The 23419-nt window shown below is 44.5% G+C and overlaps 1 protein-coding gene and 1 long non-coding RNA gene across 19 annotated transcripts in view; one reads left to right on the top strand and one right to left on the bottom strand.

Annotated features, from left to right (window-relative positions):
* LOC112131566 (ribosomal protein S6 kinase beta-1-like) overlaps positions 1-23419 on the top strand; it is a 252973-nt gene that overhangs the window by 57869 nt on the left and 171685 nt on the right. The window lies entirely within an intron of this gene.
* Positions 3662-23419, bottom strand: part of LOC134760560 (uncharacterized) — a 52945-nt gene continuing 33187 nt past the window's right edge. Inside the window, exons 1-7 of one of the 3 annotated variants that reach the window (XR_010138271.1) lie at positions 15286-17210; positions 14862-15174; positions 14144-14339; positions 13130-13270; positions 8361-9184; positions 7142-7248; positions 3662-3795 (exon numbers count right to left, since the gene is read on the bottom strand). This is a non-coding gene — a long non-coding RNA (uncharacterized LOC134760560). Of the gene's footprint in view, positions 3796-6562; positions 7249-8360; positions 9185-13129; positions 13271-14143; positions 14340-14861; positions 15175-15285; positions 17211-23419 lie in introns of those variants that run through there. The other 2 variants (XR_010138272.1, XR_010138273.1) reach the window with 2 other exon arrangements.

Below are 23419 nucleotides of genomic sequence, written 5' to 3'. Positions count from 1 at the left end.
AGACATCTGGGCAAGGAGATAGTAGAGTGGCCCCCAGGAAGGGTGGGTGGAGGGCGCTGGCCTTTGGGCTTGCCTGGAGCTGGGTGGGAGGGGGCAAGGTTACCAGGAAGCAGGGCTGTCAGGGCCAAAATCAGGAGGCGGTAATAATGCTGGTGCGGGGACAGGGCTGTGTGGTTGGCTTGGGGTGGGGCGTGAGAGCCAAGGTTTGTCAGCACGCAGAGGGGTGGCTGACCCATGGACTAGGGGCTGTGGAACCCAGTGGTTGCCCTTAGTTCCTGGATCCTGGGAGACTTCTGGAGCCTGGGTGTGGGACAGACTAGGGGTGGAGGTGGGGCAGACAGGGGTAGGGGTGGGAGAGGAGGCCTTGCATGGCAGGGTGCAGGGTAGGAAACCAGCCAGGGGCCAGTTTGCATTGGCGGCTCCCATCCCCATCCCCACCCCCAAGCCCACCCCTACCCCCACCCTGCTGCAGAGTCGGGCCTGGGCTGCTGTCCTCTGCTTTGGCCTCAGCAGATCACACGATGGAAGCTGGCAGCCCCGTGGGCACCACTCGAGCCAGCTGTGACCTGCGGTTTCTATTTCCTGGACTGTGGGGTGCCCACCCAGGAGAGCACAGGCACACCCCACACCCCTCATTTTGAGGATGCTGGGAGGGGGGGACCAAGGTCCTGCAGCCCTCTGCTTGCGCTGTGAAAGGTAGCCTAGGAGTCCTGTGTCCACCCATCCACGTGGGGCCCCAGGAGCCTGAACAGTGGCAGGCAGAGAGATGAGGAGGGAGAGAGAAGTGGAAAAGAAGGAGAGAGAAAGAGAGATGGGGAGAAGGAGTTAGAGAGAGAGAGGAAGAGAGATAAGGAGAGAGACAGAGGAGGCTGAGAGGAAAAGGAGCAAGAGATAGGGAGAGAGACACAAAAGGCAAAGAGAGAGACAGGGAGAGATGAGCATGAGTAGGAGGTCGGGTCACTCTTGATCCCAGTCCCCAGTGAAAACCATAGGTTGCCATCACCTAACTATGCATGCAATAAAGTCTTCTGCCTGCTGCTTACAGCCCAAGAACCCCCTCTGCGAGAGAATAAAATCTTTGACCATTGCCCTTTCTCACTGGAGTTTACTTGTGTCTTCTGATGAAGTGTGATGTCTCACCTATTGCCTTCCTGGGCTCAAGGATCCATGAAAAGCCGACGCCTCTTTTGGGGAAGGCTCTCCAGTGCCTTCATCTCACTAGGCTCCCCAGGAAGCTTGCGAACTTGGCTTGAGCCCTAAGCAGCCGAGTATGTGCCGGGCCTCTGCTTCTCTCTTTCAGTAAGAGGGAGAACCAAGAAAGAGACTCAAGCATCGTCTGCAGAGAAGGCACTTGTGCAAACACCAGGAGAATGAGGGGCCTCAGTTGTCTTCACTTCTCCTAAAAACACGCATTTCCTTCCAGGCCACCCTAGTGAGGGCATGAAGCACAGCGTGTGTGTGTCTGTGTGTGTGTGCATCTATATGCATGTGTATGTATGTATGTGTGTGTGTGTGTGCAGGAATATACATTTGAATGTATTTATGTATGTGCATCTGTGTGCATGTGTGTGTGCAAGTATATGCATGTGTGTGTGTGTGTGTGTGTGTGTGTGTGTCTGTGTGTGTGTGTGTTGCAGGGCTTTACAGTGGACAGGATGTGGGAGGGCAGCTGCAGCTCCAAGCTGCAAGTCTTTCTGATAGAATGGTTAAGATTCCCTGGACCACAGAAAGAGTGTTTTCATTTGCACCTATTTTTATTAGCATTTAAACCTGTATTCTTCATAGCATGTAAAGTTTATGTTGTTTAACTATTAGAAACATTTACACCAGCGGTCCCCAAACTTTTTGGCACCAGAGAGCAGTTTTCTTGAAGACAGCTCTTCCACGGACCTGGGAGAAGGGGAAGGGATGATTCAGAGATGATTCAAGCCCATTACATTTATTGTGTGCTTTATTTCTATGATTATTTCACTGTAATATATAATGAAATAATTACACAACTCACCATAATATAGAATTAGTGGGAGCCCTGAGCTTGTTTTCCTGCAACTACATGGTCCCATCGGGAGGTGATGGGAGATAGTCACAGATCGTCAGGCATTAGGTTCTCATAAGGAGCACGCAATCTGGATTCTTGGCATGCTCAGTTCACAGTTGGATTCTATGAGAATGTAACGGCACCACTCATGTGACAGGTGGCAGAGCTCATGTAGTAATGTGAGGGATGGGGAGCGGCTGTTTCTACAGATGAAGCTTTGCTTGCTGGCTGGCTGCTCACCTCCTGCTGTGCAGCCTGGTTCCTAACAGGTGAGGACCCCTGATTTACCCAGTAAGATAAACACATTTTTATGTCAATTGAAATTTTTCACCCTGCACCACCCAAAATTACCTTGCATACCTCACCCACCCAAGGGTCCCGTAGTGCACTTTGGGAGCTGTAGACAGTAAGCCTGGAGCTCCACTGAGCATTCCATCTCTCCACCATCTGTGGGCTAACAGGCTGTGTTAGTTTCCTAGGGCTGTTTTACAGTACCACAGACTGGGCACCTTTAACAACAGAATGTTACTGTCTCACAGTACTGGAGGCCATGGGTCCAAGATCAAGGTGGCATCAGGGTGGGTCCCTTCTGAGGCTGTGCAGGAAGGCTCTGTTCCAGGCCTGTCTCTTGAAGTGTGGGTGGCTGTCTTCTCCCTGTGACTCTTGGTTAAGGGTGATTCTGGCGAGGGCTGAGAAGAGGAGAGCTGGACAGAATGTTGGTAGCATATGGAGGGTGTCGGGCATGGTGTCTCATGCCTGGAATCTTAGCACTTTGGGAGGCCAAGACGGGAGGATTGTTTGAGGATGAGAGTTCAAGACCATCCTGGCCAACAGTGGGAGACCCAGTCTCTTTAAAAAATAAAAATACAGAAGGGAAAACTCATTCAGATGAAGCCTCAGATGGCAATGAAGAACACGTTATTGGACATTGGAGGAAAGGTGACGCTTGTCATAAAGTGACAGAGAACTTGGCTGAATTGTGCTCATGTCCTAGTGTTTTCTGGAAGGCAGAACTTGCCAGCGATGAACCTGAAATTTGGCAGAAGAAATATCTAAGCAAAGTATTGAAGGAGCAGCTTCATTCTCTTGAATGTTTCTAGGAAAATGAAAGAAAAGAGGAATGACTTAGAGACAGAACTTATAATCAAAAGGGAAGCAGAACTCAAAAATGTGGGAAATTTTTAGCCTCCTCAGCCTGCCCATATTGAAGAGATAAGAAAGTGTGTTTGGGAGAGAACACGAGGGTGTGGGTCAGGAGGCCTGCATGGATCAGGGCTGTGCTCCTCACCAGGACGATGGAAGAGCGACCCTGAAGGCATTGTGTAGATCGCTCAGGCTACACTCTCATCACAGGCCCATGGGGCCAGGGCACTGACAGCAGTACAGTTTCCAAGGAAGGCCCTGGGGCACCCTGAGGACCTTGGGGCTTGCTGCCAAGCACTCCCTGAAGTCACTGGTCCCCACATTCTGGTGTGGCACTGCCTGACTGTGCCAAGTGTTGCTTAATGGGCTCCTGTCCAGGGGGGATGTGATGTCACCGCTCCAGAGGACACAGGCAGAAAACCCTTCGGCAGCATCCATGTGGTGCTAATTCTGCAAGTGTACAGATTTTGCTTTTCCCTTATAGAAATGTGGAGTCAATGAAGAAATTAGCAGGGATGGATGTGGAGCTGACAGCTGAAGAAAGAAACCTCCCATCTGTTACATATAAGCACGTGATTGGAGCTACAAGAGCCTCCTGGAGAATAATCAGCAGCCTTGAACAGAAAGAAGGAAACAAGGGAGGATAAGACAAGGGAAAAATGATTTGGAAATACCGGCAAATGGTGAGACTGTTGTACCACAGTCCCCCCTTATCCACAGTTTGAGTTACCAGTGTGGTACAGTACAATAAGATATTTTGAGAGAAAAAGAGACTATGTTCTTGTAACTTCTATTAGAGTATAATTATTCTGGTATTAATCTTTTACTGTGCCTAGTTTATAAATTAAACTTTACCATGAGTTTGTATGTATAGAACAAAATATAGTATATATAAGGTTTGGTATTATCCATGGTTTCAGTGTATCCACTGGGGCATCTCAGAATGGATCCCTCTCAGATAAAAGGGAACTACTGTATTTTCAAGAAAAATGATGAATATTTTGGGTTAAATTTGTCCCATTCTCCTTTTTATTGAAAGACTCAGGTTTTTTTATCCAATGTCATAGTTTTTAATCTTTGGATTTATACAACAGAAATTATCTGGGAGAAGGAGTTTGTTGTTAACTGAATATGTCCTAATTTTTGCCTTTTATCTTTATGGTTTTAGAAAATGTCTCTGAAAAGGGAGGCTTGTTTCTTTTGAGTGTCTGGCTTAGTTCTCAGGGTATGTCTGTCAGTAATTTGGCCATAGTCATTGGCATTTGAGGTCACAGCCTAGTGCTCACTTGACTGTATATGTAGTACACATTTTATATCTTGGTAGATTTTTTGTCTTTTGCTCACATGGATTAGGCTACAGAATATTTCAGGGCAGAGGTGAATAACTTTTTCTCCTGGAAGCTGCAGCAGTGGACAAAAAAAGTGAGACCCTGTCCCTAAAAATAAAGTTGTAAGCTGGGGTTGATGTTATCATTACCATGAAATATGTTGGGTCAAAGAATTTTGATGACCAATAGACAAGTTTTGTGTCCCAGAGGAATGAGGAAGTAACTGATACATTGGGAGAAGATGTGAAAAGTTCGAGTCTGGATGTCTTAGATGAGGTACAGGCATAAAAAAGGAAAGAAGAAAAGAGAGAGAGAGAAAGAGAAAGAAAAGAAAGAAGAAAGAGAAAGAAAGAAAGAAAGAAGGAAAGAAAGAAAGAAAAAGAAAGAAAGAAGGAAGGAAAGAAAGAAACGGAGAGAGAAAGAGTGTAGATGTCTTGTTGAGTCCCTAAGTATAAACAAGAAGAGAAAAGAAACTAAAAGAGGAAGCCATGGCCAAGAGTGGAGCATTACAGTGTATGACTTCTAGTATGGAGCAGCACAGTTAGGGGTATGGACATGTGCAAGTCTTCGAGTAGAAAGCAAAGAACTCTGTTGAGTGGAACGTGGCCACACCATACCTTGGTGTGATCTCAGGTATTGGATAGGTTGGCTGTAGATAGTCAGTGAATGTGGGATAAGGACCTAGAGATCTATTGATGACAGAAACTGAGAAATGGAATGTAGAATATCGGCTTGTGAGGAGGAAGGGTTGGGAGTAACAGGAGAGCAGTCATTGAGTATGTGAGGAGCTAGGAGAACATGGAAACCTTTCATCTCCTACAGCAGTCTGTATTTGAAAAGTCATCAGGAAGATAGTTGATTCAGAAAATTGTTTTGCTTAGCTAAGATAAGAATGCTATTATGGAAGAAAGAGCAAGAGAATGTTTTACAGTGGAAAGGAGGTTCCAGGGGCATGAGAGGAACCTAGAAAGGTTCAACAGTAGTGCCATGAGTTCATAGAAAATAGGAAGCAAGTGGCTGGGCACAGTGGCTCACACCTGTAATCCCAGCACTTTGGGAGGCCGAGGTGGGTGGATCACAAGGTCAGGAGATTGAGGCCATCTTGGCTAACACGGCAAAACCCCGTCTCTACTAAACATACAAAAAAAAAAAAAAAATTAGCCTGGCATGGTGGTAGTGCCTGTAGTCCCAGCAACTTGGGAGGCTGAGGCAGAGAATGGTGTGAACCCGGGAGGTGGAGGTTGCAGTGAGCTGAGATTGTGCCATTGCACTCCAGCCTGAGGGACAAAGCAAAACTCTGTCTCAAAAAAAGAAAAAGAAAAAAAAAGGAAGCAAGTTGGGTATGTGCGTTTAGAGGTGCTGTACATTTTCAGCATTATAAATGAATAGAGATGAGTAGCAATAGTATTTTTGGTCCATAGATTTTTGGTATCTTAACTAGTTTTGGATCTCTTCCACTAAAGGGATTGCCGGTTGTACATTGTTAGGAGTGTAAGTACTGAAGGCAAACTGCCTGGGTTTGAATTTTGTTCTGTCCCTTGCACCCTGCCTGGCTTCAAATCCTAGCTCTGCTTATTAAGTTCTTTTAAGAGGATGATCTTTGAGCAAATGTCTTAGCTTGTTTTCCCAAGTAAATGGACACAATAGTTGCTATCTTGTGAAATAGTCATGTAATTGACCAGCATTTACCAAGTTGCATCAGTGTTTAGTTTTAGTCGTTGGTGATTCTGCAATTGGACTGTGATGGGGTGTTGGGGTAGGGGGTGGTGTGTTTGTGTAGCACTTAATTGCATGCAAAAAGGAAAAGATACTTTTGCTAACCGAGAGGCAGCTTTTCTCTGCCTCTGTGTCAAAAGTGAAGAAGTGAGTTTGGAGAAGGATACGAATTCTCTGTATTACTAAGTTCTCTTCCACAAAACCAGAGGTAGATAGAAATGTGTAATAATTTACAGAATTTCTAGACTGAAACAATATGATTTTTTAAAATTTATTTTTATTTTTTTCAGGTTGAGACTGAGCTAAAGTTCATCTGTGGCAACATGCTGGATGCACTGGACAAACACCTCATTCCAGCAGCTAACACTGGCAAGTCAAAGGTTTTCTGTTATGAAATGTAGGGTCTATACTAGAAAGGAAAAGGTAAGATTAAAAGTTGGCCATTTTAGAATCATGACTTTCTTCTATGTAGGTTTCCAACTTTTATTTAAAAATAATTGTTTAATGTTAGAAGGATAGTCAATGTTGGAATAAAAAGATGGTCAGGCTATTATAAAAATGCATTAGCTTTTGCTTTACTTATTTATATTCTTTTGCTTTCATGGGACCTATCTCATTCCCCTCCCCCAAATGGCCACACATTTCACAGTTGTGGCTGAATGTTTCATGGAGAAATTTTATTTTATGATTAATACACTTGTGCCATTTCTTGGAACCACTTGCTTGTTTAATTCTAGTCTATCAAATGATAATTTTGTTGATATTTAGAGGCTCCTCAGTTAATTTCTGTGGGATTTTTGGTTATATTTAATAAGGAAAATAATAGGAAATGTCTAAGAAAAAAAGAAAGCCAATTATTCCTGAGAGTGTTTAAAATTATTGAAGTACACTTGTTAGTTGTTAGTATAGAACCTACATTTCATAATAGAAAACCTTGGACTTGCCAGTGTTAGCTGCTGGAATGAGGTGTTTGTCCAGTACATCCAGAACGTCGCCAGAGATTAACTTCAGCTCAGTCTCAACCTGAAAAAATAAAAATAAATTTAAAAAATGGATGGTTTCAGTCTAGACATTCTGTAAATTATTACACATTCTATGTACCTCTGATTTTGAGGAAGAGAGCTTAGTATTGAACAGAATTCGTTTCCCTGTCCAAACTCCCTTCTTCCATTTTGATGCAAAAGCAGAGAAAAGCTGCCTCTCAGTTATCAAAAGTATCTTTTCCTTTCTGTATGAAATTAAGTGCTACACACACACACCACCCCCCACCCTAAAACCTCCTCACAGTCTGACTACAGAATCACCAATGACTGAAACTGAACACTGACGCAACTTAGTAAATGCTGGTCAATTACATGACTATTTCACAAGGTAGCAACTACTGTGTCCATTTACTTGGGAAAATAGAAGCTAAGACATTTGCTCAAAGATCATCCCCTTAAAAGAACTTAATAAGCAAAGCTAGGATTTGAAGCCAGGCAGGGTGCAAGGGACAGAACAAAATTCAAACCCAGGCAGTTTGCCTTCAGTACTTAACATTCCTAACAACGTTCAACAGGCAATCCCTTTAGTGGAAGAAATCCAAAACTAAGATACCAAAAATCTGTCCACCAAACTAACTATTGCTAGTCATCTCTATTCATTTATAATGCTGAAAATGTACAACATCTCTAAAAGCACATACCCAGTTTGCTTCCTTTTTTGTTGTTGCTTTTTTGAGATGGAGTCTCACTCTGTCGCTCAGGCTGGAGTGCAGTGGCAGGACCTCGGCTCACTATGAGCTCCGCCTCCCGGGTGCACACCATTCTCCTGCCTCAGCCTCCCAAGCAGCTGGGGCCATAGGCGCCCGCCACCATGCCTGGCTAATTTTTTTGTATTTTTAGTAGAGGCAGGGTTTCACTGTGTCAGCCAGGATGGTCTCAATCTCCTGACCTTGTGATCTACCCATCTCAGCCTCCCAAAGTGCTGGGATTACAGGCGTGAGCCACTGTGCCAGCTACATTTTATGTATTTGGCACACATTGGTTAGCCATTGAACTTGTGATGGATAGTGGGAATGACCAGGGCCCCTCCAGGCAAGGCTTGGAGCAGAGGGCCCTCCTTTATGGGCTAGACTCACCAATGTGGCTGCTTACCTGTGACTAACCACCAAGGCTCAAGGTGATGCTAAGGTGCTGATTTGCTGGAACTCTGAGCTGTGCCTGTGCCTCCTTGGGCTCTGGGAGATTTTTTTCTTTTAGCAGTATTTTATGGAGATATTGTCTAGGTAGAATAAAATGTAGATCCTCATTTTCTGTTTGAGTTTTGTTTTGTTTTGTTTTGTTTGGAGACAGGTTCTTGCTCTGTCACCGAACCTGGAGTGCAGTGGCGCGATCACAGCTCTCACTGTGGCCTCAACCTCCCAGGCTGAAGCAGTCTTCCTGCCTCAGCCTCCCTGTAGCTTGGACTACAGGCATGCACCACCATGCCCCACTGATTTTTTTGATTTTTAGTAGAGACCAGGTTTTGCTATGCTGCCCAGGCTGGTCTCGAACTCCTGGGCTCAAGCAATCCTCCTGCCTCAGCCTACAAAAGTGCTGAATTACAGGCGTCAGCCGCTGCACCCAGCCTCAGCCTGTTTTTAATGGAGGCAAACACCTGTGCAACCACCACCCAGAACCAGATCCAGAACATTTCCAGCCTCTGGAGGACTCCTTTGTGCCTCTCCCAGTCAGTGACCCCCAAGGGTGACGCCATTATGGCCTGTTGTTCAACTTGACTCGAATGGAATTCTCACAGCATGTGTCTGTTTGGATCTGGCTTCTTCCACTCAGTTGGGAGGCCCATTGATGTTTCCTGTGACTTAGCTCCTTATTATTGCTGAAGGCCACTCTGTTGTATGAAAACCACAATTCATTTCTCCTTTCTCCTGTTGGTGACCATTTGCATTGTTTCCAGCCTGGGGCTATGATGAGTAAAGCTGTTAAAAACAGACAAATATATTTTCCTTTCTCTTGGGTAATTTTTTAGTAGAAAAGCCAGAACATGGATGTAGATATATGACTGTATTACAACTCACCAAGCAGTTTTTCTATTTTTTAATTTTTTGAGACAGAGTCTTGCTCTATTGCCCAGGCTGGAGTGCAGTGGCATGAGGACACTTCACTGCAGCCTTGGCCTCCTGGGGTTAAGTGAGCCTCCCACCTCAGCCTCCCACGAAGCTGGGACCACAGGTGTGCACCATCACAATCGGCTCACTTGTTTTTTAAATTATATGTAGAGACAGGGTCTTCCTATCTTGCCCAGGCTGGTCTCAAGGCTCCTGGACTCAAGTGATCCTCCCACCTCAGCCTCTCAAAGTGCTGGGATTACAGGTGTGAGCCACCACACCCTGCCTGTTTTTCTAAATTGGATTATTTTACACTCCAGTCTGCTATGAATGAGAGTTCCAGTTGTTCCATATCCCAATCAATTGGCGATTGCCTACAAATGATGTGGCATGATGAAATTTTTCCTGGTGTCCATGGTGTCTGAGAGGACTGCAAAGAATTTCCCTTCCGTTCTCTCCTTTCTGTTCCCCCTGTACTGTCTACTCCTTAAATTGGTCAAATTCTACTTGATCCAGGAACATAATGGAGCTGGAGAGTGCAGATGACACACATGGCCTCAGTCCATGGGAGCATCTCAAAGGAATTCATCTGCAAATTGCAGTGCATCTAGACAGAGCACAAGAAGGAAGAGAAGTGCAGACTCATGTATGGCCCAGGGGCACCTTCCATCCCCTCATGCCTGTATGACCTTTACCCACCCATCCCCTATCATGTCCCTGCTCTGGAGGGTGGATCACGAGGTCAGGAGTTCACCACCAGCCTGGGCAACACCGTGAAAGCCTGTCTCTACTAAAATACAAAAAATTAGCTGGGGGTGGTGGTGTGCGCTTGTAGTCCCAGCTACCTGGGAGGCTGAGGCAGGAGAATTGCTTGAACCCAGGAGGCGGAAGTTGCAGTGAGCCGAGATCATGCCACTGCATTCTAGCCTGGGTGACAAAGCGAGACTCCGTCTCAAAAAAAGAAAAAAAAAGAAAAGAAAAAAGAAAACAGGTTCTGTCTTAAATGGGGATTTTGTAACTTGCTGTCTCAGAGGCAGATTCCTGATGACTAATGGGGTGATTTTTTTTTTTTTTTTTGAGACGGAGTTTTGCTCTTGCTGCCCAGGCTAGAGTGCAATGGCGTGATCTTGGCTCACTGCAACCTCTGCCTCCTGGGTTCAAGCGAGATGGGGTTTCTGCATGTTGGTCAGGCTGGTCTTGAGCTCCTGACCTCAGGTGACCCACCCGCCTTGGCCTCCCAAATGGCTTGAACATGGGAGGCAGAGGTTGCAGTGAACTGAGATCGTGCCACTGCACTCCAGCCTGGGCGACAAGAGCAAGACTCAGTCTCAAAAAAAAGAAAAAAGAAAAAGAAATAAAAAATAAAACATCATTGTTATTTTATCAATCTTCAGCAGCTTTTCATTGCCTACAGAATGGAGTCTCAGTTCCTCAGGTTGGCATTCCACAATCTGATCCCAAAATGTGAATCTACACTTAAACCACTCACTACTCAAACTTCATTCTAACCATTGTTCCTGAATGTTCTGTGTGTTATGCCTATCTTGACATCAATACTCCAACCTTTACCTATCTACATTCTGTTTGCTTCATTTCTCCGAGTTCCATCTGTCTTTCAGAGTAGTGTGCTAGCTCTGTGTGTCACACAGAAATGAATTTTACAATGTAGAAATCCTGTACTCATTTGCAGTACAATTTGACAATACATGTCAATAACCATAGGAATGTTCAAATCCTTGGGCTCAGAAATCCCACTCCTGAGAATTTATTCTTTAATAAATGGAAATAGAGGAAAGTTTAAGTCCATTATGATACATGTACTTAATAAAATAGGATACAGCTATTTAAAATTATAACTAGAAGCACTATATAGCTTATGAGAAATTAAAGAAAAACAGAGAATAAAATTGTGATTAAATCTGGAAACCTGGAAAGGGAACTAGAGAAACAGTTGATTTGTGAGGTGGTGAGAGGTTACGTGATCCTTTTTCTTTTATTTGGATTCCCTTGATGTCATCCTTTTTTTTTTTTTTTTTTTTTTTTTGATACGCAGTCTCCCCCTGTTGCCCAGGCTGGAGGGGCAGTGGCGCAATCTCAGCTCATGGCAACCTCCACCTCCACTTCCTGGTTTCAAGTGATTCTCTGGCCTCAGACTCCCAAAATGCTGGGATTGCAGGCATGAGCCACTGCGCCCGGCCCCTTGTTCCCTTGTTGCCATCTTAACACTGTTCTTATGATATATAATTGTGATCTATAATTGCTGTTCTTTGGCACGGTGGCTCACACCTGTAATCCCAACACTTTGGGAGGCCAAGGTGGGCAGATCACCTGAGGTCAGGAGTTTGAGACCAGCCTGACCAACATGGTGAAACCCCTTCTCTACTGAAAATACAAAAATTATTTGGGCGTTGTGGCGTGTGCCTGTAGTCTTAGCTACTCGGGAGGCTGAAGCAAAAGAATTGCCTGAACCAGGGAGGTGGAGGTTGCAGAGAGCTGAGATCATGCCACTGCACTCCAGCCTGAGCGACACAGCAGACTCAGTCTCAAAAATAAATAAATAAATAAATAAATAAATAAATAAATAAATAATAAAAAATTGCTTTAAAGAATAATGTAGATTTCTTATTTAAAATATCTGATCAGACCCATGAATTGAATCTTTCTCCTCATAAGAGTTCTTAGCATTGGCTGGGCGTGGTGGCTCAGGCCTGTAATCCCAGGACTTTGGGAGGCCAAGGCAGGCAGATCACCTGAGGTCAGGAGTTTGAAGCCAGCCTGGCCAACATGGTGAAACCCTATCTCTACTAAAAACACAAAAATTAGCCAGGCGTGGTGGCGTGTGCCTGTAATCCCAGGTACTTGGGAGGCTGAGGCAGGAGAATCACTTGAACCCAGGAGGTGGAGGTTGCAGTGAGCCAAGATCATACCACTGCATTCCAGCCCAGGCAAGAGAGTGAGACTCTGTCTCAAAAAAAAAAAAAAAAAAAAGAGTTCTTAGAGTTTAGCAAGGTTGCAAGATACAAGGTCAATATACAAAAATTAATTCTATTCCTATGTACTTGCAATGAAATTTTATTAACTGAAAAATTAATTGAAATTTTATAAAGTACCATGTACAATACCACCCCAAATTAAAATAGGGATAAATATAACAAAAATGGGCAATATTTTTTGTAAAAAACTATAAAACACTGATCACAGAAATTAACAAGACCAAAATCAATGGAAAGATATGCCATGTTCAAAGACTGGAAGATTCAATATTCACATTTGAATTGATCTATAGATTCAGTGCAATTCCAATTAAAATCTTAGTGGGCTTTTTTGGTAGAAATTGATAAGCTGATTTAAAAATTTATATGGAAAAGCAAAGTACCTGGAATAGCTAAAACAATTTTGATTAAAAAAGAACAAAGTTGAAGGACTCACACTACTTGATCACAAGACTTACTATAAAGCTGGACAGTGATCAAGACAGTGTGGTATTGATATAAGGGTAGATATAGATCCATGGAACAGAATTGGGAATCCAGGAATAGACCCACACATCTATGGTCCTTTTTTTTTTTTTTTTTTTTCTGAGAGAGGGTCTTGCTGTGTTACCCATGGTGGAGTGCAGTGGTGTGATCTTGGTTCACTGCAACCTCCGCCTCCTCGGTTCAAGTGATTCTCCTGCCTCAGACTCCTGAGTGGCTGGGATTACAGGCACCCACAACCACGCCTGACTAATTTTTGTTTTTTTTTTTCAGTAGAAACGGGATTTCACCATGTTGGCCAGGCTGGTCTCCAACTCCTGACCTTAAGTAATCTGCCCACCTTGGGCTCCGAAGTGCTGGGATTACAGGCTTGAGCCACCATGCCCCGCCTGGTCTATTGCTTTTTAACAAAGTGCCAAAATAATTCAATAGGAAAAAGATAGTCTCTTCAACAAATGGTTCTGGGATATTCAACATCTACCTGCAAAAACAAACAAACAAACAAAAACTGATTCTTTTCCACATTTTAAAAATTAGCCCCAAATTTACGATTTTTAGGGAATAGATTATAGGCCGAAATGTAAACTCTAAAACATCTAGTAGACAGTCTTGTGACCTTGGGGTAGGGAAAGATTTTATAGATAGGCTGTAAAAAGTATAAATCAGGAATTTTTTTTTTTTTTGAGACGGAATCTCAAAATTAACAAAATTTCTAACATTGTTAGAAAATAAAAAGACAAGCCAAAAAATAACAGAGCAAACTGGGAGAAAAAACTTGCAAAGCTATAGCTGATCAAGGATATATAAACAACACTTTACCCATATATTTACCCATAATATACAAATAATGTTTTCTTTTTTTTGAGACAGAGTCTCACTCTGTTCCCCAGGCTGGAGTGCAGTGGCGTGATCTCAGCTTACTGCAACCTCTGCCTCCAGGGTTCAAGCAATTCTCTGCCTCAGCCTCCCGAGTAGCTGAGATTACAGGCTCCTGCCACCATGCCTGGTTAATTTTTGCATTTTTTCATAGAGACAGAGCTTCACCGTCTTGGCTAGGCTGGTCTTGAATTCCTGACCTCGTGATCCACCTGCCTCAGCCTCTCAAAGTGCTGGGATTACAGGCAGGAGCCACCTCACCTGGCCAACATTTTCAATTCAATAGATTAAAAGAAGGCAACCCCCACCCCACTCAATGGACAAAAGAGTTGAAAGGACACTTTGAAAAATAAGAGAAACAAGTGTTTAACAAATATATAAGAAGCTGCCTTTCACCATAATTTACTAGGTAAAGGCAAATTTAAGCCACACTATAGTGACACACCTACTAGAATGGCTAAAATGTTTTGAAACTTACAATACCAAGTCCTGGGGAGGATGTAGAGCAACTGGAACTCTTAGACATTGCTGATGGGAAAGCAAATAGTATATTCTCTTTGGAAGACAGTGTGGCATCTCCTTCGGAAGTTGGGCATACATTTTCCATACAACTCAGCAATCCTACTCCAAGGTGTTTTCCCAAAATAAATGAAAGCGTATTTCCATACAAAGAACTGTTAACAAATGTATACCACATTTATTTATAACCACCACAAACTGGAAACAATCCAAATGTCTATCAACTAAGGATGGATAAACAAATTGTAACACATCCATGCAATGAAATGCTACATGGTGATAAAAAGGAATGAACTACCAATACATTCAATGACATACATAAATCTCAAAACATCATGGTAAGTGATTGAAGTCACACTCAAAAGGCTATATGTAATATTATTTCATTTATTTGACATTCTGGAAAATCAAAACCAAAGGGACAGAAACAAGATTAATGATTGCCAGAAAATGGAAGTGAGGATACGGGATTGGGTACAAAGGAGCCTGAGAGAACTTTTGGGGGTGATGGATATGTTCCATATCTTGATTGTGGTGGTGGCTATGTGACGCTGTACATTTTTGAAAACTCATTAAAACATACTCTGAAAAAGAGTACACTTTAACTCCATGTAAATTATGTCCCCATAAATCTGATTCCAAAATTGAATTCTGCATACTGACAGCATTGGCATTACCTGCGATGTTGTAAGAAATGCTGAACCACAAACTCCATCTGCATGCAGACCTTGTGTTGTAGGTCAGCTTCCTCAGGAAACAGGCCCTGAGATTCTGAAATCTGCATACAAGAGGTTTATTAAGGGGAGATCTTAGAGGGAACAGAAGTAGGATTGAGTCGATCTGCAGTGCAATTCGACAGAAGCCTCAGCTGAGCCTTACAGGGACCTCTGGAGCTGGAATTAGCTTCAGGGTGGGCCCTCTCATCAAGCAGTCATTGGATGTGACTGCCCCCAAGGTGTGACCTTGGTTGGGCAAGGTGGTTCTCTTTAGCTGAAAGAAATTTCCAGAGAATGACTCAGCTGAGAACCGTCAGCTGCCAACACTCCCGGCAGCTGGGTAAATGAGGGCCTCCATCCTGAAAAGAGAATCTGGGCAACTCACCACAGCACCCACTACAGTGCACTCCTTGCACCTTTTGAGTCCACTTGTTTCATAGAATAAGTTCACTCCATCTTGGAAGAGCTCCTTCAGTGTTCTTATTGGTCTCTTTTCCTAAGGAAACTTGTAAAGACAGTGGGATGAACCACATCCTTGCCCCCACCAATACCACAGCTGGTGTCAAGGTCACAATCAATACTCATCATCTTCCTTCTCTACTGCCCATTCCAGATTACCTCCACCCTCAACCAGCACCTCTTCTGGTCTAACTGGCCTATCTGAGAGATGGACCCTGATCCTTTTCCATGAGCAGTAGGAGTCCCTGATTATTATATCTTTCTTTCTCCAACTGTGATGCTGCATTTGTCCGTTACTGTCAAGATTGAGCAGGGGATGCCAGGTGCAGTGGCTCACACCTGTAATCCCAGCACTTTGGGAGGCCAAGGTGGGTGGATCACTTGAGATCGGGATTTCAAGACTAACCTGGCCAACATGGTGAAACTCCGTCTCTACAAAAAATACAAAAATTAGCCAGGTGTGGTGGCAGATGCCTGTAATCCCAGCTACTTGAGAGGCTGAGGCAGGAGAATTGCTTGAACCTGGCGGGTGGAGGTTGCAGTGGGCCGAGATCATGCCACCGCACTCCAGCCTGGATGACAGAGTGAGACTCTGTCTCAAAAAAAAGATTGACAGGGGAATATCAAGAGAAACCCCAGTGGATTACTTGGGTGCCAGACTTACTCTTCCCTGCCTCCATCATGTGACAGCAGTCCTATCTCCTCCTGATGAGGGCAATTCCTCCTGACAGGATGATGACTCATTTCCTTGCCTGCTGGTATCCTGGTATAAAGTACCTAATGTGACTGACAGTTTACTAGAACTCTTGTGTCCCCTGGTGGAAATATTTTCCCTCTGGGAATGAAGACTTCTAGAGCCACAGAACCTAGAAGCACAAATTCCCTAAATGAGCTGTTGGGAGGGATGATAAACAGCCACTCCTACTTCTACCCTTTGGTTCCCAGACTCACATATTCTACCGTTTTAGGGACACAGCACTATATAACGGGCACTGATTTAGGGTATATACTGCATTCTGTAGGATGCCATCTATTAACTCTAAGCTGGTGTCTCAGCTGGCTTTCAAAGGCCATCCCATTACTGTCAGGCCAGATGTCTCCGCGTAGCATGGAATACAATAGGACCTATAGATCCCATGGTAAAGTGTCCTACTGACATACCTCCTTTACTGTTAAGTGGATCCCTTGAGCCAATACAATGTTTTACGGGTTCCCATCATGGTGGGCAAAGCACTATAAACCCTTGGACAGTGGTGCTGGATGAGGCAACAGAAGTAAGAAAGGAAAATCTAGCCAGGTGAGGTGGCTCACGCCTGTAATCTCAGCACTTTGGGAGACCAAGGTGGGTGGATCACCTGAGGTCAGAAGTTCGAGACCACCCTGACCAAAATGGTGAAACTCCATCTTTACTAAAAATACAAAAAAAAAAAAAAATTAGCCAGGCGTGGTGGCATGCACCTGTAGTCCCAGCAACTTGGGAGGCTGAGACAGGAGAATTTCTTGAACCCAGGAGGCGGAGGTTGCAATGAGCCGAGACTGTGCCACTGCACTCCAGCCTGGGCAACAGAGAGGACCCCATCTCAAAAAAAAAGAAAAAACAAAAAGAAAGAAAGGAAAATCAATATCCAAGATATATGTTGATTGCCAAGAAGACAAGTCATTGCCCCTTTTAGGATAGTAGGGGCAATCAATAATGTGGTTGCTTGGTCTCCTTAAGGCATAATGTGATATCAAGGGCTTACTGTTGGTCTCTGTTGCTTGCAGACCGAACATTCAGCACTAGCATAATTTACAGCAGCCTTTATAAATGACGTTGGGCCCTTGAGTAGCTTCTATCCTTTCCAATGTGGATACTCACTACTATGGACTAAATGTTTATTTCCCCCCAAAATGTGTATGTAGGAGCCCTAGCCCCCAGTATGGCTGTATTTGGAGATGGGGCCTCTAAGGAAGTAATTAAGATTAAGTGAACTCATAATGGTGGGGCCCTGATCCAAAAGGATTAGTGCCCTTATAAGAGACATGGAGAGCACTTTTCTTGAATGTGCCCACCCTCCCTTCCACCTCCCATGCACTGAAGAAAGGGCATGTGCCTACACAGGATGAAGGCAGCCATCTGCAACCAGACACCAACCCTGCTGGCAGTGTGATTTTTGGACTTTCTCCAGAACTGTGAGAAAACAAATTTCTGTTGTTTAAGCCACATTTTTTGTGGTATTTTGCTGTAGCCTAAGTGGATTAATAAACTCCATTTATGAGCACACTGTGCCAGCCCTGTGGTGACTGGTAGCAGCTGGCTGGGTCATTCTGCCTAGTGCACTCCTGTTGTTCAGTGCCTCTCCCACAGTGGCTGCTAGGAGCAGGCATTAGCATGTGATGCAAAGATCTTCACATTTCATGCCCGTTCCTGTAGATCTGTGGATCTATATCACCCCATACCCCCAGGCCTCCCATATTCTAATATTTCTCCTCCCAGGCCTCTGAGCAACCAATGAAGCCATTCACTACTGCCATGAGCTCATATATACTTTTGCCTTGAGCCATGTGTCTCTCTCTACACAAAGCAGATGATCAGCACACTCCCCAAATCTCTAAACATTGGGAGGATTTCCTGTCACTCCTTATTTCAGGGCTAGTCCTGAGAGGGACTGTAGTTAGCAGAGTTTGTTTTCAGCTTGTAACCACATTAGAATATAACTTGAACCATCCATGAACCAGTCTCAGTATTGTTCCTCCTCGGCCAGCAGGGTAGCTCGTGTCTGTAATCCCAACACTGAGGGAGGCTGACGTGGGCAGATCACCTGAGGTCAAGACCAGCCTGGCCAATATGGCGAAACCCGGTCCCCACAAAAATACAAAAATTAGCCAGGTGTGGTGGTGCGTGCCTGTTATTGGGGCTGGCATAAACCTCACATGACGCGTTTTTTTTTTTTTTTTTGAGACTGAGTCTCATTCTGTCACCCAGGTTGGAGTACAGTGGTGCAATCTTGGCTCACTGCAAGCTCTGCCTCCTGGGTTCACAGCGTTCTCCCACCTCAGCCTCCCGAGCAGCTGGGATTAGTCGCCCAGCACCATGCCCGGCTAATTTTTTTGTATTTTTAGTAGAGGCGGGCTTTCACCATGTTAGCCAGGATGGTCTCAATCTCCTGACCTCGTGATCCACCTGCCTCAGCCTCCCAAAGTGTTGAGATTACAGGTGTGAGCGACCACGCCTGGCCAATGCATTTTCTTTTTTTTTTTTTGAGACAGAGTCTTGCTCTGTCACCCAGGCTGGGGTGCAGTGACACCATCTCTGCTCACTGCAACCTCCGCCTCCGGGGTTCAAACCATTCTGTCTCAGCCTCCCAAGTAGCTGAGAATACAGGTGTGTGCCACCACACCCAATTAATTTTTGTGTTTTCAGTAGAGATGAGGTTTCGCTATGTTGGCCAGGCTGATCTCGCCTCTAAAACCATATGATATAATGGGTCGCATGGCCCAAGAAGCAGGACTGCTCGTACTGTAACCTGAAACCACTATGGAGCCCTTTCCTGCCCTAGGCCTCACACAATGCTGGTAGATTTCTATGTCACTTGGTAAGGTTTAAAGCAGTGTTCCTAAGTAGGTAATATGCACCACCAGAGCCCAAAGAGGCCTGGTAGGCATTATGCTTGCTTCTTAGTGGTGGGAAGTGCAAGATGGAATAACTTGACCTTTACTTTGGAAGGAGATATCCTAGTATGCCTGAAGCCACTAAAACTTCACTACTGTGGCAGGCCCCTGAATCTTTATAGAACCCTCTGGAACACATGTCTTATCCAGGCCTCCAACAAGTATTTGTATTTCTTGCTCATCTGGTCCAAATAACATCATGTCATTGATATAGTGGGCCAATGTAATATTCTGGGGTGTTCAGATGGTCAAGGTCCTTTCAGAATTTATTTCTACAGAATGCAAGAGAGTTAACACAACCCCAGGGCAAGACTGTAAATCTACACTGTTGTCCATCCCACATGAATGTGAACTTCTTCCAGTTAGAAATGGATAAGAATGCGGCCGGGTGCAGTGGCTCACGCCTGTAATCCTAGCACCTTGCGGGGCTGAGGTGGGTGGATCGCCTGAGGTCAGGAGTTCAAGACCAGCCTGGCCAACATGACAAAACCCCGTCTCTAGTAAAAATACAAAAATTAGTGGGGCATGGTAGCAGGCACTACAATCCTACTTACTCAGGAGGCTGAGGCAGGAGAATCACTTGAACCCGAGGGGTGGAGGTTGCAGTCAGCCGAGATCACACCACTTCACTCCAGCCTGGGCAAAAGAGCAAGAGCAAGACTCCATCTCAAAAAAAAAAAAAAAAAAAAAGAATGCATTGGCCAGATTAATGGCTAATACCACACACCTAAAGCCATGTTAATCTGCTCTAACAAAAATACCATTTGTAACCCAGCAAGCACAACTGGGGATACTCCTTGGGTGAGTTTGCCACATCCTTCAGGAACTGAAGTTCCTACATTTCTAGCATTTCTACTTCACTTACAATGGACCATTGCATTCTGGTTAAGGTCAGAATTAAGTGGAGAAAACATTACTCCTGCATTCGTGAAGTCTTCAAAGGTGGTTTTAATCTCTGCTGTTCCCTGGACTGTAATATTGTTTTTTATTTACTCTCTTGCATGGAACAGGAGGGAGTAGTTTCAGAGGTTTCTACTTGGCCTTCTCCACTATGATAGCCCTAACTTTACAGTCTAAAAAAGAACTTTTGGGAGAAGCAATCTGATCCGGATTCTGAGTATCCCTGAACATTCCTGCTAATATGCTGGGAAGACAAGATCTTGACTTCTCTCTACTTAGCAGATTTCTCAGGGTTGAACACACAGCAATGAACCTTGAGAGATGAGCTAACATCTCCTTCTAGGACAAAGAGTAGACTTGCATACTGCTTATAAAAATAGTGGATTCCTGGCCAGGCACGGTAGCTCACGCCTGTAATCTCAGCACTTTGGGAGGCCCAGGCAGGCAGATCACGAGGTTAGGAGTTTGAGACCAGCCTGACCAACATGGTGAAACTCCGTCTCTACTAAAAATACAAAAATTAGCTGGGCGTGGTGGTGGGTGCCTGTAATCCCAGCTACTCAGGAGGCTGAGGCAGGAGAATTGCTTGAACCTGGGAGGCGGAGGTTGCAGTGAGCCAAGACTGAGCCACTGCACTCCAGCCTGGGTGACAGAGGGAGACTCTGTCTCAAAAAAAAAAAAAAAAAAATAGTGGATTCCCATAAAAAGGAATGTGATCATTTCCTTTGCAGGAACATGGATGGAGCTGGAAACCATTATCTCAGCAAACTAACGCGGGAACAGAAAACCAAACATCGCATGCTCTCATTTCTAAGTGGGAGCTGAATAATGAGAACACATGGAAACATGGTGGGGAACAACACACACTGGGGCCTGTTGGAGGGGGTTTCAGGGAGGGAGAGCATCAGGAAAAACAGCTAATTAATGCTGGGCTTAATACCTGGGTGATAGGTTGATCTGGGCAACAAACCACCATGGCACACGTTTCCCTTTTTAACAAACCTGCATATCCTGTGCATGTACCCTGGAACTTAAAACAAAAGTTGGAGGAAAAAAATGGTGGATTCCCTAAACTCAGTGATTGTTCTCCTGTAACACAACCCACTTTATGTATAGGCATCAATCTGGATCCTCTGCATCACCTCTATGGGAACTGGGGGCAAGAGGAACGGATGCAGACATGATGCTGATACTGCTTGCTGTGGTCTGATAAAGTCCTTTGTCTCTGACCCAAGAGTCTCATATTCAACCAGCAAACATGAAACAATAACAGGCTAATGGCTTATATGGAGGGTAAAATCCTAGTCCCTGACAGCAATGATGGGGAGCAGAGGTGGTTCTTCCAACTCCCAAGTATTTCCATGTCATATTACATTGGCATTGTACATCTGGAGACAGAAAATCAGGTGGGTCTTTGGACCCACTGTGAACTAGACCTGGGGCAAAGGCTCCATTTATTACCTAGCCCCAATATACTCCCACTTTAACAGGGAGACCACAGTGAAGCTTTGGGTCTCCAGGCATCAGTGTTAACTCAGGCCTTATATCCAACAGCCCTCAACATGGTTGGGAATTACCATTTCCTAAGGAAATGTTCATTGGTTTCCTTGGAGAAGGATTGGGGGAATCACGATCATATACATTTGCTGTGGCACTTCTTCCTGGAAACCTGCTCTCTCCTTCAGTCAAGTTCTGGGTTATGGGTTATTGGGGTGACTGCCCTCAAACTCCTACTTACCCATCTTTGATTTCTTCTGGTTGTACATATTAAACAATTGGCTTTTTGGCTGCTCCATCGATCTAGCCCCTGGGAATATAATGTTCTTTTTTGTTTCCATCTGGCACTTTTATTGTTTCACTTTTTCTGTTTGATTCATTTGAGTGATTTGGGGGTGTGATATGAACCATGGCTCCAGTTTATTCCTGATGGCTTTCCAATTGCTCCACCATCACCTGATTCCATCACTGGATTTATTCTTTTATTGAATAGTACATCCTTTCCCCACTGATTTGAAATGGCATTTTGGTTAAATGCTAAAATTATTTTTTTTTTTTGAGATGGAGTCTCACTCTATCACCAGGCTGGAGTGCAGTGACGTGATCTTGACTCACTGCAGCCTCTGCCTCCCGGGTTCAAGTGATTCTCCTACCTCAGCCTCCTGAGTAGCTGGAATTACAGGCATGTGCCACCACACCCAGCTAATTTTTGTATTTTTAATAGAGACAGGGTTTCACCACATTGGCCAGGATGGTCTTGATCTCTTGACCTCATGATCTGCCTGCCTTGGCCTCCCAAAGTGTTGGGATTACAGGTGTGAGCCACCACATCCGGCCAAAACTTCATATTCTTATTAATTTTCTCCATAGCTCTCCTTGGATCAGGTCCTCCCTGGTGTCACTCATTATGCTAATTGTGCCCAGCTTGCATCTGAGGGTTAAATGCTATCTCCTGGGATCCTACCCGTTACTCTCAGGGATCCCAGTTCTGTGGCAGCATTTGCTACCATGAACACCGACCCATATGTAACAGCCACAGTGAGTTTCCCAACATGCCAGTGCCCCTCAGTCAGCGCATTCCTTATTGCTTTGTAAATACAGTGCCCTTAGACCCTCCCATGGTCCATGATAGTTCTAGCATTTCTACTTCACTTACAATGGACCATTGATTTTTCCAAACTTTGAGAGGCAACCAAGCAGCTTAATAGCACCATCTCCTGGGATCTTCAATAGTTGTTAAATCTTGTATCATGGGATATTGGCCCCACATCGATAGACTCTGTTATCCAACTTTATTCAGTGCTCCTTGATCCACCACCCTCAAGATATAGTGCTGGATGTACTTTCCTGGCTCTTGCTGGAATCTATGATCTAGGTCTTGCAGTTCCTTTGGCATACACTGGAGCTGAACGTGATAGAGAACCCAACCTTCTTTGGAACTTTGCTGCTCTTATAATGAAGGCCCGCTCCTGTTTCTCAGCCTTTTCTGCTCTCCCATTGCAGGTGATGAGTCTCTATATGCTGCCAAGGAGGGCCTCTGGTTTTCACACTTCAACTTACAGGCGATTAATGACCCTCAGCCTTTCATGTCTTTCTCCAATGCAGCAAGAGCCAGAAGAAACAGCCATCCAATTCTCAAGTCCTTATATTAATATAATTACTATTGCCCTTGAAACTCTCAAATTCCTCTCCAGTCTGTTCTCTTCCATCAGTTTCCCATTCCAGTTCCCTGCTGTTGGAGGTTTTTTGTTGTTGTTTTGGTTTGGTTTGGTTTTCTTGTCTCTTTGAGACAGTCTTGCTCTGTTGTCCAGGCTGGAGTACAGCGGCAGCGTCTCAGCTCAATGTAACCTCTGCTTCCCAAGCTCAAGTGATCCACCTCAGCCTCCCGAGTAGCTGGGATTACAGGTGTGTGCCACCATGTCTGGCTAATTTTTTTTTTTTGAAATGGAGTTTTGCTCTTGTTGCCCAGACTGGAGTGCAGTGGTACAATCTTGGCTCACTGCAACCTCCAC

The sequence above is a fragment of the Pongo abelii genome, chromosome 19, assembly GCF_028885655.2.
Source record: "Pongo abelii isolate AG06213 chromosome 19, NHGRI_mPonAbe1-v2.0_pri, whole genome shotgun sequence".
Taxonomy (NCBI): Eukaryota; Metazoa; Chordata; class Mammalia; order Primates; family Hominidae; genus Pongo; species Pongo abelii.
The sequence above is the reverse complement of the archived record's forward strand: the minus strand, read 5'-3'. Positions and strand labels throughout refer to the sequence as shown.